The sequence below is a fragment of the Schistocerca gregaria genome, chromosome 3, assembly GCF_023897955.1.
Source record: "Schistocerca gregaria isolate iqSchGreg1 chromosome 3, iqSchGreg1.2, whole genome shotgun sequence".
In the NCBI taxonomy this organism is placed as follows: domain Eukaryota; kingdom Metazoa; phylum Arthropoda; class Insecta; order Orthoptera; family Acrididae; genus Schistocerca; species Schistocerca gregaria.
The window spans coordinates 931,939,294-931,955,687 of NC_064922.1; positions in this window are offsets into that span (position 1 = coordinate 931,939,294).

The window sequence follows — 16,394 nt, forward strand, 5'->3', positions numbered from 1 at the left end:
ACGTCCACCCGGCCTCCCGCATGCCCACTATACGCCCTCACTCAAAGTCCGTCAACTGCACATACGGTTCACGTCCACGCTGTCGCGGCATGCTACCAGCGTTAAAGACTGCGATGGAGCTCCGTATGCCACGGCAAACTGGCTGACACTGACGGCGGCGGTGCACAAATGCTGCGCAGCTAGCGCCATTCGACGGCCAACACCGCGGTTCCTGGTGTGTCCGCTGTGCCGTGCGTGTGATCATTGCTTGTACAGCCCTCTCGCAGTGTCCGGAGCAAGTATGGTTGGTCTGACACACCGGTGTCAATGTGTTCTTTTTTCCATTTCTAGGAGTGTATTTACGTGATCTACCCACATAATCTACATTATTCTTCCATAGCATCATATTTCAAAATCTTCTATTCTTGTCTTGTCTTAACCGTTCAAAAATGGTTCAAATGGCACTGAGCACTATGGGACTCAACATCTGAAGTCATCAGTCCCCTAGAACTTAGAACTACTTAAACCTAACTAACCTAAGGACATCACACACATCCATGCCCGAGGCAGGATTCGAACTTGCGACCGTAGCGGTCATTCGGTTCCAGACTGAAGCACCTAGAACCGCTTGGCCTCACCGGCCGGCTTCTTAACCGTCTAGCGCCCATGTATCACTTCATATATGACTATGCAAGTACTTTCAGAAAAGGCTTAAAGACACTTAAATCTATTCTAGATTGAAACCTACAGTTACCGATAAAGGAATGTAAGGCGAAAGGTTACGGCATCATGGGGCATTTCCTGTTACTACCTTATTGAGATAAATGACATAAATACCTCTGAAACAGGTAGGCCTTTGGCAATCACAATTTCAGTTAATTGCAACACAGTTTGGGTACGATGTCAGAACTCAATAATAGGGAAATAAAACCAGGACGGGCTTGATTAATAAGAGTTTCAGCTAAGCCAAATTATGAAATAGGTCTTAATTTACTTAAAAGAGAACAGGCAGGCCTAGTTTTAATGACAGCTTCAGTTAAGCAAATTTACTAAATGCAAAACAGGCAGACCTTCAACAAGAATAGCTTCAGTTAAATAAAATTACCAAGTAGAAAACAGACAGGCCCCCTATAATAAGACATCAGTTAAGTAAAATTACCAAACAGAAAATGCCCAATCGTTCTTTAATAACAACCTCAGTTATGTAGAATTACGAAATAAAAAATAGACAGTCTTCCACCGATAACAACTTCAGTTAAGCAAAATTATCAAATACAAAACACACGCTTTCTTTATTCGAAACATTACTCATGTGGTAATACACATACAATTTAATAAAATATACGGGGTGGCCCATTGATAGTGACCGGGCCAAATATTTCACGAAATAAACGTCAAACAAAAAAACTACAAAGAACAAAATTCGTCCAGCTTGAAGGGGGAAACCGCGCTATGGTTGGCCCGCTAGATTGCGCTACCATAGGTCAAACGGATATCAACTGCGTTTTTAAAAATAGGAACCCCCATTTTTTATTAGATATTCGTGTATTACGTAAAGAAATATGAATGTTTTAGTTGTACCACTTTCTTTGCTTTGTGACAGATGGCGCTGTAATAGTCACAAACATATGGCTCACAATTTTAGACGAACAGTTGGTAAAAGGTAGGTACGTTTGAACGTTTTATCCCGGTTGTTCCAATGTGATACATGTACCTTTGTAAACTTATCATTTCTGAGAACTCATGCTGTTAGAGCTTAATTGCCTGTAAATACCACATTAATGCAATAAATACTCAAAATGATGTCCGTCAACCTCAGTGCATTTGACAATACGTGTAACGACATTCCTCTCAACACCGAGTAGTTCGCCTTCCGTAATGTTCGCACATGCATTGACAATGCGCTGACGCCTGTTGTCAGGCGTTGTCGGTGGATCATCATAGCAAATATCCTTCAACTTTCCCCACAGAAAGATATCCGGGAACGTCGGATCCGGTGAACGTGCGGGCCGCGGTATGGTGCTTCGACGACCAATTCACTTGCCATGAAATATGCTATTCAGTACCGCTCCAACCGCAGGCGAACTATGTGCCGGACATCCATCATGTTGGAAATACATCGCCATTCTGTCATGCAGTGAAACATCTTGTAGTAACATCGGTAGAACATTGCGTAGGATATCAGCATACATTGCAACATTTAGATTGCGATCGATAAAATAGGGGCCAATTATCCTTCCTCCCACAATGCAGCTCTCCAGACGTTAAGCCCCTTGACTTTTTTTACTGGGCTATATCACGGACAGAGTCTTCGTCACACCAGCTGCTGACGTCGACGAACTGAAAGCTAGGATACAAGCTGATGTGGGTACTGTGACAGAACACATATTACGGAACACCTGGTGGGAACTAAAATACCGCCTCGACATTCTCCGAGCTACCAGGGAGCACACGTTGAGGTTTGCTAACGAAAGTGGTCTTAAGAAAAACTAGTAACACTAACCTATGTAACGGCATCAAATGTAAATTATGTCGAACGGTTATTCTGCAATAAATTGTTATAATGAGGGTAAGACTTTGTGCTCACCCAGTATACCTCTGGCAACAAATGCAGCCAATACTAAGTAAAAAATGATGAAATTTCAGATGTAAAAGAAATTATTTTGTTACGTTTTTGAACTTCCGCTGCTATGGGTGTGAATCCTCAATCCTTTCTGGTCATGCTGACAAAGTTTTATGAATGTATTTTTAAAAGTATGGACAGCGGAAATTTAAACGTCCTGTGGAGCCTCTCTAGCTCCAAGTCTGCCTTTTGACGTCCCACCGCCCTTAATAGTCTTACGATGTTGTAGCTGTGCGGGTGACGAAGAATATAGCCGACGACAATACTGATGAGTCGCTGTTGCTGCTGGATGAGAACCCCGAGCCGTGTAGAGAGCCACGGATAGTTACAGGACATACAGTAGTTAGAACTGCAGCTTCCTGCGCCTGTGCAGTCCTGCAGTGCTCTCAGTACTCGAGGGTTAACGACGGCACAGCTAGCTCGATTTCATCATTGCTGTCGATGCATTAAAATAAAATTCCCTTGGCTATTACCCAGTAATTTACAATATTTTCATTATAATTAGAATCATTTATATAGCACTCCATCTTCAGGCCAGAAGTGGCCCATCGGGACCATCCGACCGCCATGTCATCCTTAGCTGACGATGCGGATAGGAGGGGCGTGTGGTCAGCACACCGCTCTCCCCGTCGTTACGATGGTTTTCTATGACCGGGGTCACTACTATTCGGTGGAGTAGCACCTCAATTTGCATCACGAGGCTGAGTGCACCCCGAAAAATGGCAACAGCGCATGAGGGGGGGGGGGGGGGGGGGGAAGGGCGGATGGTGATCCATCCAAGTGCCGGTCACGCCCAACAGCGCTTAACTTCTGTGATCTGACAGGAACCGGTGTATCCACTGCGGCAAGGCCGTTGCCACAATCAGTTATATAGAGTCAGAAATAAATACACTATTACATCGTTTACATATTAAATACAGTTTCTGTAATAAAGGTTACAGACTCAGAATCAGAATTACAGTACAGATTATCTACGGATAATAAACGCTGAAAAACTTTGGATGATGCTGAAGTTATTTTATTTCCATTTTCGGTGTTACAGGCTGCACTCCGTGCTAGCATGTGGCATCAATCACAGACAGCACTGACCTTGTTCTGCGCCTGTTGATCGTGCACAAGAAAAAACCCCACAAAGTCCGTAGTTAATTTGTAGGGCCTCCTGCCCGGATGCTTCCACAGAATTCGTCTTGATCACTGCACATGCAATAGCACCTCTTTTCACTACAAGACGACTTTTCTAAATAGTAGTGAACACTCGCCAAAACAGCAAGGCCAAGGAGATTCCAGTAACAGCAACGATGCAACAAAATGAAAAGTGTAGGCCACTCACAATTTCACCGACCGGAGCGTGTCTACGGATGACAAAGTATGGCGACAGCACTGCACTGAAACACTCAATAGAAGAGCTGTGGTGCGACATCAATCTAGTCATCTCAACTTAAATGAACTGTCTCCATTCAGTAAGCGGGTATATGTCTTTGCATCAACGACCCCGCACACTATTTTAATATCCTCCGATCAAACCGTGAGTTCAGCAAATCGTGCGAAATCCACAGGGCAAAAGGTGCAGTGCAACTAAGGAGCCACTGTCACCAGCCGTTAACACCTGGATGGCCAGGCTACGCACGAAGACGGAACTCCAATTCAGCCATGGATTCAAATCGGCCCACAAATTTGCCCTGCATAACAAATTTCTCGTCTTCAGGAACGCTTTTCTTGCCATTGCCCGTCTACATTTTGTACCCTCCCCACTACGTCGTCAGTTATTTTGCTGCCCAAATAGCAAAACTCATCTATTACTTTAGGTATCTCTCATCCTTATCTAATTCCCGCAGCATTACTTCATTTGATTGGACTACGTTCAATTATCCTCGTTGTGCTTTCATGTATGTTCTTATATCCTCCTTTCAACACTGTCCATTCTGTTCTACTGCCCTTCCAGGTCCTTTGCTTCCTCTTACAGAAGTACAATGCTATCGAAAACCTCAGAGTTTTTATTCCCACTACCTGGACCTTAATTTGTACTCTAATTTTTTCTGCTGTTTACTTTACAGCTTGCTCAATATAGAGATTGAATAATATCGGGGTTAGGCTACAACCCTGTCTCACTCCCTTCTCAACCACTGCTTCCATTTATTGCCACTCGACTCTTATAACTGGCATCTGGTTTCTACACCAATTCTAAATAGCCGTTCGCTCCCTGCATTTGACCCCTGCCACCTTCAGAATTTGAAATAGAGTATTCCAGTTGTAAGCGTAGTGTCTCTGCGGGCAGCCGTGTCTGGAGAGAGTCGAACGCGGGACACGGAACTGTTATGATGTGTAGTGTGTAGATCTGCATGTGAGTGGCATTGTTAGTATGGAAGTTGAAGTGTTGCTACAAGTGCTATTAGAGTAAAGTGATAAAATAAGTAAATGATTCAGAGGAAAGTGCGTCAAGAAGTAATTTGAAAATGAGCAGTGCTGCTGATAACGTATTTGTGTATCCTCTCGTTGCCTGTCGTATCGTACAGTATCAATCATCGGCGCCGTGTTCGGTCTCCAAGAATGTACTAATGTGAATCAGCAAAAATTAGTTACCATAAAAGAGTGCATCCAAGTGAGATTGTCTTGTAGCGAGCGTGAGAACGTGCGTTCGGTCATCGCGTTCCGCATCATCAACAATCAGCAGCGCCGCGACGGTTACGCGAACGCTCGTACAAGTGAGAACTGAGAACTGAAAAATTAACTTTACGAACAGTGTTACAAAAAATCATTACTAGTGCCAATATATATCTGCTTATGCCTGACGAGCGTAAGAACTCTCGAGCGATCGTTCGGCTTCCGCACCATCAACATTCAACCGCGTCGTGTCGGTTACGCGTACGCTCGTCCGAACGATAATGTGGACTGTTAATCATCCATTAATTGGGATAAACGCTTCTCAATTAGAGTGTAAACAGTGCAAACCTGCGATTTCCTGTAATCCTCTCAGAACATAGTTGTTCATACGAGACGTCGAACAGTGTTGTGTTTTGACGGTGAGTGGCTCCCCTAAATAGATAATTTCAGATAGATAATTTCAGGCAAACCAGCAGCAGTGTGGAGCAGAACAGCACGACCGCCGCGGGATTACCAGGTACGTGCTGTGCACAGGGCGCACGGTCAGTAACCAGTCCGAAACGACAAACAGTTTAAGGGTCCCCCACCCCCATTTGTATTCCCGGGCGTGTTACACAGTCAACATTGTCAAAACCTTTCTCTAAGTCTGCAAATGCATTAAATGTAGGTTTGCATTCCGTTAACCTAAGTTATACAAGGGTCCGTGTCGCATCGCGTGTTCCCATATTTCCCTGGAATCCAAACTGATCTTCCCAGAGGTCTACTTCCACAAGTTTTTCCATTCTTCTGTAAAGATTTCATGTTAGTAGTTTGCAACCGTGACTTATTAAATTGTTAGTTCGGTATGTTTCACACCAATCTGCACCTGCTTTCTTTGCAATTGCAATTATTACATTCTTCTTGAAGTCTGAGAGTATTTGGCCTGTCTCATACGTCTTACTCACGAGATGATGATTTAGATAAGATATCTACTTGGTGCGAAAAGTGGCAATTGATCCTGAATAAAGAAAAGTGTGAAGTTATTCACATGAGTACTAAAAGAAATCCGCTAAATTTCTGTTACGTGATACGACACACAAATCTGAGGCTGTAAATTCAACTAAATACTTAGGGATTACAATTACAAATATATTAAATTGGAACGATCACCTAGATAACGTTGTGGGTAGAACAAACCAAAGACTGCAATTCATTGGCAGAACATCCGCCACCGGTAGCTGAGTGATCAGCAAGACAGAATGTGAATCTTAAGGGGCCGGGTTCGATTCCCGGCTAGGTTGGAGATTTTCTCCACTCAGGGACTGGGTGTTGTGTTGTCCTAATCATCATCATTTCATCCCCATCGACGCGCAAGTCGCAAAAGTGGCGTCAAATCGAAAGACTAGCACTCGGCGAACGGTCTACCCAACGGGAGGGTCTAGTCACACGATATTTACATTGGCAGAACACTTAGAAGGTGCAACAGCTCTTCTAGAGACACTGCTTACACCACACTTGTCCGTCCTATTCTGGAGTATTGCTGTGCGGCGTGGAATCAGCTTGAGATGGGACTGAAGGGTGACGTCGAAAAAGTTCAAAGAAGAGTAGCTCGTTTTGTAATACCGTGAAATAGGGTAGATAGAGCCACAGACATGACACCTGAACTGGAGTGGCTATCATTAAAACAAAGGCGATTTTCGTTGCGACGGGATCTTCTCATATAATTTCGATCACCACTTTTCTACTCCAGTTGCGAAAATATTCTGTTGACACCCACCTACGTAGAGAGGAATGATCATCACAATAAAATAAGATAAATCAGGGCTCGCACAGAAAAATTTAAGTGCTCGTTTTTCCCGCGCACCGTTCGAGAGTGGAACGGTAGAGAGACAGCTTGAAGATGGTTCATTGAACCCTCTGCCAGGCACTTTATTGTGAACAACAGAGTAATCACGGATATGTAGATGTAGGTGCAATTGTTTTGTCATGGCTGGCTCTCTAGTTCTAACGGAATATTGTCTTCTTCCGGGTCCTTGTTCCACTTAGGTCTTTCAGTGCTCTGTGAGATTTCCCCCCCCCCCCCCCCCCTTCCTCTATCATACCTACCATCTCATCTTCATCTACGATCTCTTTCATTTCCGTAATACGGCCATCAAGTACATCTCCCTTGTATAGACCGTCCACTTACACCTCCTACCCTTCTGCTTTCCCTTCTTTGCTTAGGTCTAGTTTTCCTTCTGAGCTCTTGATATTGATAGAGGTACCCACCATTATTTGCTATTCGAAGCAAAATACTTCTTACACACTTCGTGTTAAGGTAAACAATGAGAAGTCTGCTGTGAAGTCTAATTTAGTTACAATGTAATTTTACATAAGGTAATCACTACATATACACTTCGCGTATGACGAATTCTCCAGTCACATGAGAGGAAAACATCAAAGCTGTCTAAATGTGCTGCCATAATCTATTGCCATCACAATATGTGAGCATAGTGACTCTTCTCTCAAATACCAAGACTTACAAAATGTTGTGAAGTTTGAGTAGTATTTCAAAATCCTGATATCGTAACTGTGCTATTCAGGTAGGCTTGGAATATTGTAGACAGGCGTTTTCTCTTGTCTTTTAAAGTCTACAGGTAAAATTGTTGTAGAGAGCCTTTAGCTCCCAATGTTTTGGCACTGATAACTTCGGAGTATGAAAGACTCTATTGTAATCGACGTTGTCAAACGCTGTATTTCTACATTTACGAACGTTATGAAAGCGTGTCTGACTTCCTTCAATGTACAGTAAATATGCAGAAAGTGATGTCTCTTACAGATCTCTATCACTTCACGTGTTCCTATATTTATCTCCCATAAGATCGGATCCTTTCCTAGAGAAGTCGTATCATCGTGTTGCAGCCATTAATTGCTAAACAGAATGTTTGGTAACATGAACACTTCTGTTTTCTTTGGTATCACTACATTCTTCTTGAAGTCTGAAGGTATTTCGCCTGTCTGACATATCATGCTTAACGGATGGAACAGTTTTCTCATGTTTGTTTCTTGTAAGGACCCTAATTATTCTTAGGGAATGTCAACTCCAGATATCTTGTTTCCACTCAGGCCTTTTAGTCCTTTTCAAAACGCTTGTCGCAGTATCGTCTCTCCCCCCCCCCCCCCCCCTCCAGCTTCTTTTCTTTGTGCATCCCTCCCATATATTCGTTCTACCGTTTGGCCATCCCTTCTTAGCTGGATATTAGTTCATCATCTGGGCTCTTTCGCATAGCATAATGAAGGACGTAGTAACGCCCAACTGAGGAGTCAGAAACAAAAAAAAAGATCATCCTAACCTAGAGTTAAGCCTTACGGCATATCTCCCACACGGAAGGAGGTCTGGATGTAGAGCTTGTTTGCGGAACCTCTTCTTCCACTTGCGTCTGGCCTGTTTCCGGGGTCTCCTGCATCACCTCCAACCCACAACGTAACACTGCTATGCGGGTCATCGCTCCAGCTGTGCAGGCGCGCAAGTCTGGCTTTCAGAAAGTAGGCGCACAAGAGTAGTAGAGACCGCCACATCTACGGACCTTTTTGTGCATACACCAAACTATTTTCCTTAGACAGTCCTAGCCCACATCACCATCTAATAGTCATCCGCCTAAGGGGTATAACTACCCTTGCCTGGTGAGCAACAGCCATGTCCGTCTCCGCCAACAGAGTTAGTAGATCGCCAGCATCACGTTGCATCTCGGATTCGTCGTCGTCCTTGCCACCCGGGACCACCGCGGATCGCCATCCGCTACTCCGACTGTGGATTCTGATTCTGGAACTCCTGGTACTGCTCGAGAGATTGGACTCTAATGTTATGCCTACTGCTGATGTCCAAGAAGGTGGTAGTTTTAATTTGCAACATACGTTTGCAGAAGATAGTCTCACTCAAAGATTTACTTGTGTTGTTTTCCAAGAAATTAAGTTGTCAAAGTCGTTCCTTTATTTAAAAGAAGAACTTTTCTTACGGGTTTTGAACTGCTAACGAGTCACAGAACTTACGTTTGTGAACATAAACTGATTGTGTTGAAAAATTAATGAATTACTGTGCTGAGAAACCTCTACGTTATTTGATTTTCAAACACCTGAGAAAAACTGAACGTACTCAGACATTGCTTTCCTTACTTATTCTGATCAACACTAAACTGACAAACAATATTTTTAGCGCAACGCAATCTGACATTCAAAAATCCCTACAAAAGAACGGCCTGACTAACATTAACCTATACGTTTCACAAATCACTTACCTCACAAAAATCTTCGTTACTCGAACTACAGTAATACAGCGAGCGCCACTACTGCCAGCTAAATAAAAGATTCAAACTACGGAAGGCACTAACTACTGATAGGCATAGTTATCAAGTGAAAGATTTTGATAAGAGAATAAACAATGTATTTACCTTAATAATGTTCAAAAGTTATATATATCAGTTCATGATATTCAGTATTACAAATTTACTCTTTCTGATGGACACACGTCAGATCGTCCGCTCTCAAAATTCTCCCATCTGTCTCCCCACATCCACCACTGCTGGCGGCTCACCTCCAACTGCGCAACGCTACGCGCTGTTCACATCCAGCTGTCCAACACTCCAATAGCAAATATTCCACAAATGCAAACCAGCCACACACTGCGCACAGCACAGTGCGTGATTTTCACACAGAGCGCTACGCGGCGTTACCAACTTAAAAACCTAAACAGCCTACTTACAGTGTCAATAAATTTTTGTGACTGTAATCACTGACTAACCGTGAAAGTGCCCCGGTGAGTCTCATTCTTTTGCTTGCTTGATTTGTAACGTTATTATATGTTTCACATTTCGTCAGTTAAATAATTAAATTAAAATGGTAGATGATGAGAAAGATTAACCAAGCAACGGAGATAGTCGAGAATGCAGACTGTAGTAAGTTAACAGAGATATATATTTCCAGATCTTGGCGTTGGGATTTGGATGCAGTAGGGTTTGGCCTGGGGGGTTGTGACAGCATCCGCTTATTTGACAATAGCATTTATTAGTAAACATATATCACCACATAAAACAACATTAAAAAACTCAGAAACGCTTGGATATTAATATCGAAATAAACAGTATTCTCAGAAGAAATAATTCTTACTTAAACACAGGTACAGCTCAAATCATAATAATAATAATAATAATAATAATAATAATAATAATAATAATAATCCCGTGGACGCCCGGGAAAAGAAAAGGCCTCCGGTATGTTCTGCCAGTCGTAAAAGGCGACGGAAAGAACAAACCACTAATAGGGCTAACCCCCCTTTTAGTGTGATTAGTTGGTTCAGGACAGAACTGAAGAAGCCTCGGACAAGCGCCTTCATGATCGGGGACGACGCTTGAACCCTATGCCCGCCCACAATGGTAACGACACTGCTAGCTAACTGTAAAATGATTTAAATCCAAATAGAGGTGTTTTGCAGGATATGCTTCCTGCAACCACCCTAGAAGAAAAACAAAGACAGAGGATGGGATGGTCATATGAAATTAACCGACACCTCATGTTCTGTTATTACCAAGCAACAAACCTAAGAACGAACACAACTGGATACAGATCACAAGTATACACAACATTTATTACCAGATATTAACAGGACAACGACTAGCTGATCAGATCCGTGTAATAATAAAAAATAACAGGATACCTAAGTCACAATTACAACACATAAAACAACAAGTACAAAAAATACTGAAACAAAATAATGTGCAATCAGAAGAAGAAGAAAATACAGTAATGGACTCAAACATCTCAGAGCAAACAAACCAAGAACAACATGCATCAATTAAACAATCAGAGGAAAACAAAATCTTAAGACAGCCACCAGAACAAGGACAAATAGAACATGAAGTGACACACATGTTAGATACAGAAGAAAAATTTCATATGACATATACAGAATACAAAGACACAAATACAGACATTAGACCATTCTTGCATAGACCGCCAGATAACCCACAAGTCGAAACAACAATAACAACTATCAACACAATCATACACATCAACAAAAAATGAAAACACAACTATGGAAGAGTTACAACTACTGATTTATATAGGAGCACTCACTACACTAAATATACACACTAGGCAGAAATCAGAACCAACCAACACACAGAAGAAACCCACAAAACCAGCATGGCAACACAGGCTACAGATCAGAATAGAAAAATTGAGAAAAGACATCGGACAGCTAACACAATTTATAGGAAATGAAATATCAGACAAGAAACGAAAAAGGTTAGGTAAAATCTCACAACAAGAAGCGATAGAGCAATTAGATGAAAAGAAGCAAGAATTACATGCATTGGCCAAACGACTTAGGAGATACAAAAAAAGTGAAAATAGAAGGAAACAAAACCAAACATTCAACACGAACCAAAAGAAATTTTACCAGACAATAGATAACACACACATTAAAATAGACAATCCACCAAACATAACAGACATGGAACACTTCTGGAGCAACATATGGTCAAACCTGGTACAACGTAACAGGCATGCACGGTGGATACCAGCAGAAACATACACATACAAGATGATCCCACAAATGCCGGAATGATAATTTTGCAACATGAGGTCACCCAAGCAATTAATTCTACTCACAATTGGAAAGCCCCTGGAAAAGATAAAATAGCAAATTTCTGGCTAAAGAAGTTCACCTCAACATATTCACATCTAACTAAATTATTTAACAATTACATTGCAGACCCATACACATTCCCTGATACACTTACACATGGAATAACTTATCTGAAACCTAAAGATCAAGCAGACACAGCAAACCCAGCTAAATATCGCCCCATAACATGCCTACCAACAATATACAAAATATTAACTGCAGTCATTACACAGAAATTAATGACACATACAACACAGAACCAAATTATAAATGAAGAACAAAAAGGCTGTTGCAAAGGAGCACGAGGATGTAAAGAGCAACTGATAATAGATGCAGAGGTAACATATCAAGCTAAAACTAAACGAAGGTCACTGCACTACGCATACATTGATTACCGAAAAGCTTTTGATAGTGCGCCCCACTCATGGTTACCACAAATATTGGAAATATACAAAGTAGATCCTAAATTGATACAGTTCCTAAACATAGTAATGAAAAATTGGAAAACCACGCTTATTATCCAAACAAATTCAAATAATATGACATCACAGCCAATACGGATTAAGCGTAGAACATACCAAGGGGATTCATTAAATCCTTTTTGGCTCTGCCTTGCTCTGAACCCACTATCCAACATGCTAAATAATACAAATTATGGATATAATATTACTGGAACATACCCACACAAAATAACACATTTTCTATACATGGACGACCTAAAACTACTGGCGGCAACAAATCAACAACTCAACCAATTACTAAAGATAACAGAAGTATTCAGCAATGATATAAATTTGGCTTTTGGAACAGACAAATGTAAAAAAATAGCATAGTCAAGGGAAAACACACTAAACAAGAAGATTACATATTGGACAAACACAGCGACTGCATAGAAGCCATGGAAAAAATAGATGCCTATAAATATCTAGGATACAGACAAAAATAGGAATAGATAATACAAGTATTAAAGAAGAACTAAAAGAAAAATATAGACAAAGACTAACAAAAATACTGATAACAGAATTGACATGAAGAAACAAGACAAAAGCTATAAATACTTATGCTATACCAATATTGACCCACTCATTTGGAGTAGTTACACTTACACGATCACAATGCCACAAATATAGAATACATCACATACATTCAGTAACAGAAAGATTCACATTAAGCAGAAAGGAAGGAGGAAGAGGATTTATCGACATAAAATCTTACATTACGAACAGGTAGACAATTTAAGAAGATTCTTTCTAGAACGAGCAGAAACTAGCAAAATACACAAAGCACTCACTCATATAAATACATTGGCTACACCATTCAAATTTCATAACCACTTCTACAACCCTTTAGGTCATATAATATCAACAGATACGAAAAAATTAAATTGGAAAAAGAAAACACTACATGGCAAGCACCCGTATCATCTAATACAGCCACACAGCGATCAAGAAGCATCCAACACATGGCTAAGAAAAGGCAATATATACAGTGAGACGGAAGGATTCATGGTTGCAATACACGATCAAACAATAAACACCAGAAATTACAGCAAGCATATTATTAAAGATCCCAATACCACAACAGATAAATGCAGACATTGCAAACAACAAAAACAGTAGATCACATCACAAGCGGATGTACAATAATAGCAAATACAGAGTACCCCAGAAGACATGACAGTGTACCAAAATAATACATCAACAACTTGCCATACAACATAAACTAATAAAACAACACGTTCCCACATACAAGTGCACCACAAAATGTACTGGAGAATGATGAATTCGAATTATACTGGCACAGAACCATTATAACAGATAAAACAACACCACATAACAAACCTGACATCATACTCACAAATAAAAAGAAGAAATTAACACAACTAATCGAAATATCCATACCCAATACAACAAATATACACAAGAAAACAGGAGAAAAAATTGAAAAACACATCCAACTGGCTGAGGAAGTCAAGGACATGTGGCATCAGGATAAAGTCGACATTATAGCAATTATACTTTCAATTACAGGAGTCATACCACACAATAGCCACCAGTACATCAACGTAATACAGCTACATCCAAACATATATATACAACTACAGAAATCTGTAATTATTGATACATGTTCAATTACCCAAAAGTTCCTAAATGCAGTGTAACGTATGCCGTACAGCTAAAAGGAACTCACGCTTGATCAAGGTCCGCGTCACTTTCCATTTTAGACCAGACATAACGTCTGAGAAAAAAAGAAGAATAATAGTAATAGTAATAGTAATAAAGAAAACTTATTCTAAGCACATGCACTATTTACAAACACTAAACTTATTCGACCCCAATGGTATACACGTAGGTACCAACCCAGAACAAATGAAAGAAAATCACAAAATTCATAGTAACTTTATAAGTGGGCAACCGGAATAACGCCGGATTCTAAATGAACAAACGCCACAAGGTCTACACTCTACTACCAATACCTCCACCAGCTACTCACTAATACTACAGACAACGTGACTGCACAGAGTTACTTAATATACTGAGGATGGACAGCAAGTTAATACAGAAACCTTAGTGCTACGGACAATGACTCAAACACAACAGATTCATGAATACAAACACAATAGAAACCACTCCTATCTCCTGTTGCCACGTTGTGCAGTATTCATTTCTCAATTAGTAATTGGTGCAGCATGTTCGATAACAACAGCTGCTGACTGCTTCCATTGCTTTTAGTACTTGCCGAACAAAACTTCACCCTGACAATGGCTGTCAGCTGCACATCATTACATGTGGGTGACAAAATCATCGAACAATACGCAGTAGCTAATCTCCACCCTTTCTCGTCTCTGCCTGCCGCCTTCTTCTGGATGTGGCGAAAAGACACAGTCCACATGTAACTTTGTCACAGCATGTGCTCCACTCCACGAACTGGCAAATCCAGGGCCAGCCCACCATTACTCAATTTCACCCATCACAACAGTGCTTCACGAATACCACATTATTCTTAAGCGCCTCCACAGTGTCCTTGACGCTGACCTGCAGATGGTGTGGACGGGGTTCATCGGTACAGCCGTGTGTCCTTCCGCAATGTCGCACCAATGGAAGAAGTTTCAGAGTGGCGCTGCTGCAGACTGCACGTCGACAAACGTGCCCTCTGGTTCGAGATCAGTGTCTCACCTGCGTCGGTGCAACCACCTATAGCTGCAAGAAGAAATGTGTGCCTCGAAATTTTAAGTTCAAGGTACAAATCTGCCCCCCCCCCCTTACCATCCCCCAAGAAAACTTGTCACCATTTCCACCTCACACGAGAGGGAGGGAGTTATCACTCTGGGGCAGTCATTACGGTAATACTAAAACTTATTTACAAGCCCGACAGGAACTGAAAATTGTGTCAGCCTCTAAGGCACAAAAAACAATTACAATATTTTAATGTGTGTGTTATCTATTGTCTGGTAAAATTTCTTTTGGTTCGTGTTAAATGTTTGGTTTTGTTTCCTTCTATTTTCACTTTTTTTGTATCTCCTAAGTCGTTTGGCCAATGCATGTAATTCTTGCTTCTTTTCATCTAATTGCTCTATCGCATCTTGTTGTGAGATTTTACCTAATCTCTTTCGTTTTTTGTCTGATATTTCATTTCTTATGAATTGTGTTAGCTGTCCGATGTCTTTTCTCAGTTTTTCTATTCTGATCTGTAGCCTGTGTTGCCATGCAGGTTTTGTGGGTTTCTTCTGTGTGTTGGTTGGTTCTGATCTCTGGCTAGTGTGTATATTTAGTGTAGTGAGTGCTCCTATATAAATCAGTAGTTGTAACTCTTCCATAGTTGTGTTTTCATTTTTTTTGTGTATGATTGTGTTGATAGTTGTTATTGTTGTCTCGACTTGTGGGTTATCTGGCGGTCTATGCAAGAATGGTCTAATGTCTGTATTTGTGTCTTTGTATTCTATATATGTCATCTGAAATTTTTCTTCTGTATCTAACATGTGTGTCACTTCATGTTCTATTTGTCCTTGTTCAGGTGGCTGTCTTAAGATTTTGTTTTCGTCTGATTGTTTGATTGATGCATGTTGTTCTTGGTTTGTTTGCTCTGGGATGTTTGAGTCCATTACTGTATTTTCTTCTTCTTCTTCTTCTTCTTCTTCTTCTTCTTCTTCTTCTTCTTCTTCTTACCTTACTAGCTCTCCCTTGTGCTCTAGGGTAGTTGCCGGCCAACCATGCTACACAACACATATCTAACACACGCAAATCAGCAACCAAGAAGCGTGAGCTAGTATCATAAGGACACAAAAGCCACAAAAAAGGCTCCCAAAAATGCAAATGCTACACCTAGCGCACTGATCAAATAAGAATTGGTAGTAAAAAAAAATCTTCCTGTAACAAATAGTGGGAGATTAAACTTAACCAACTATGCACCCCACTGACTATTTTCCACAACTGGAGCTTCAGTCTCTCTGATAGCTAAACCTCCTCCCCTGGTACAACCTTCAAATCCACTTAGATGCCCAGCAAGCATAACACAGACAGTAATTCATTACCAATGATGCCCACTCAGACT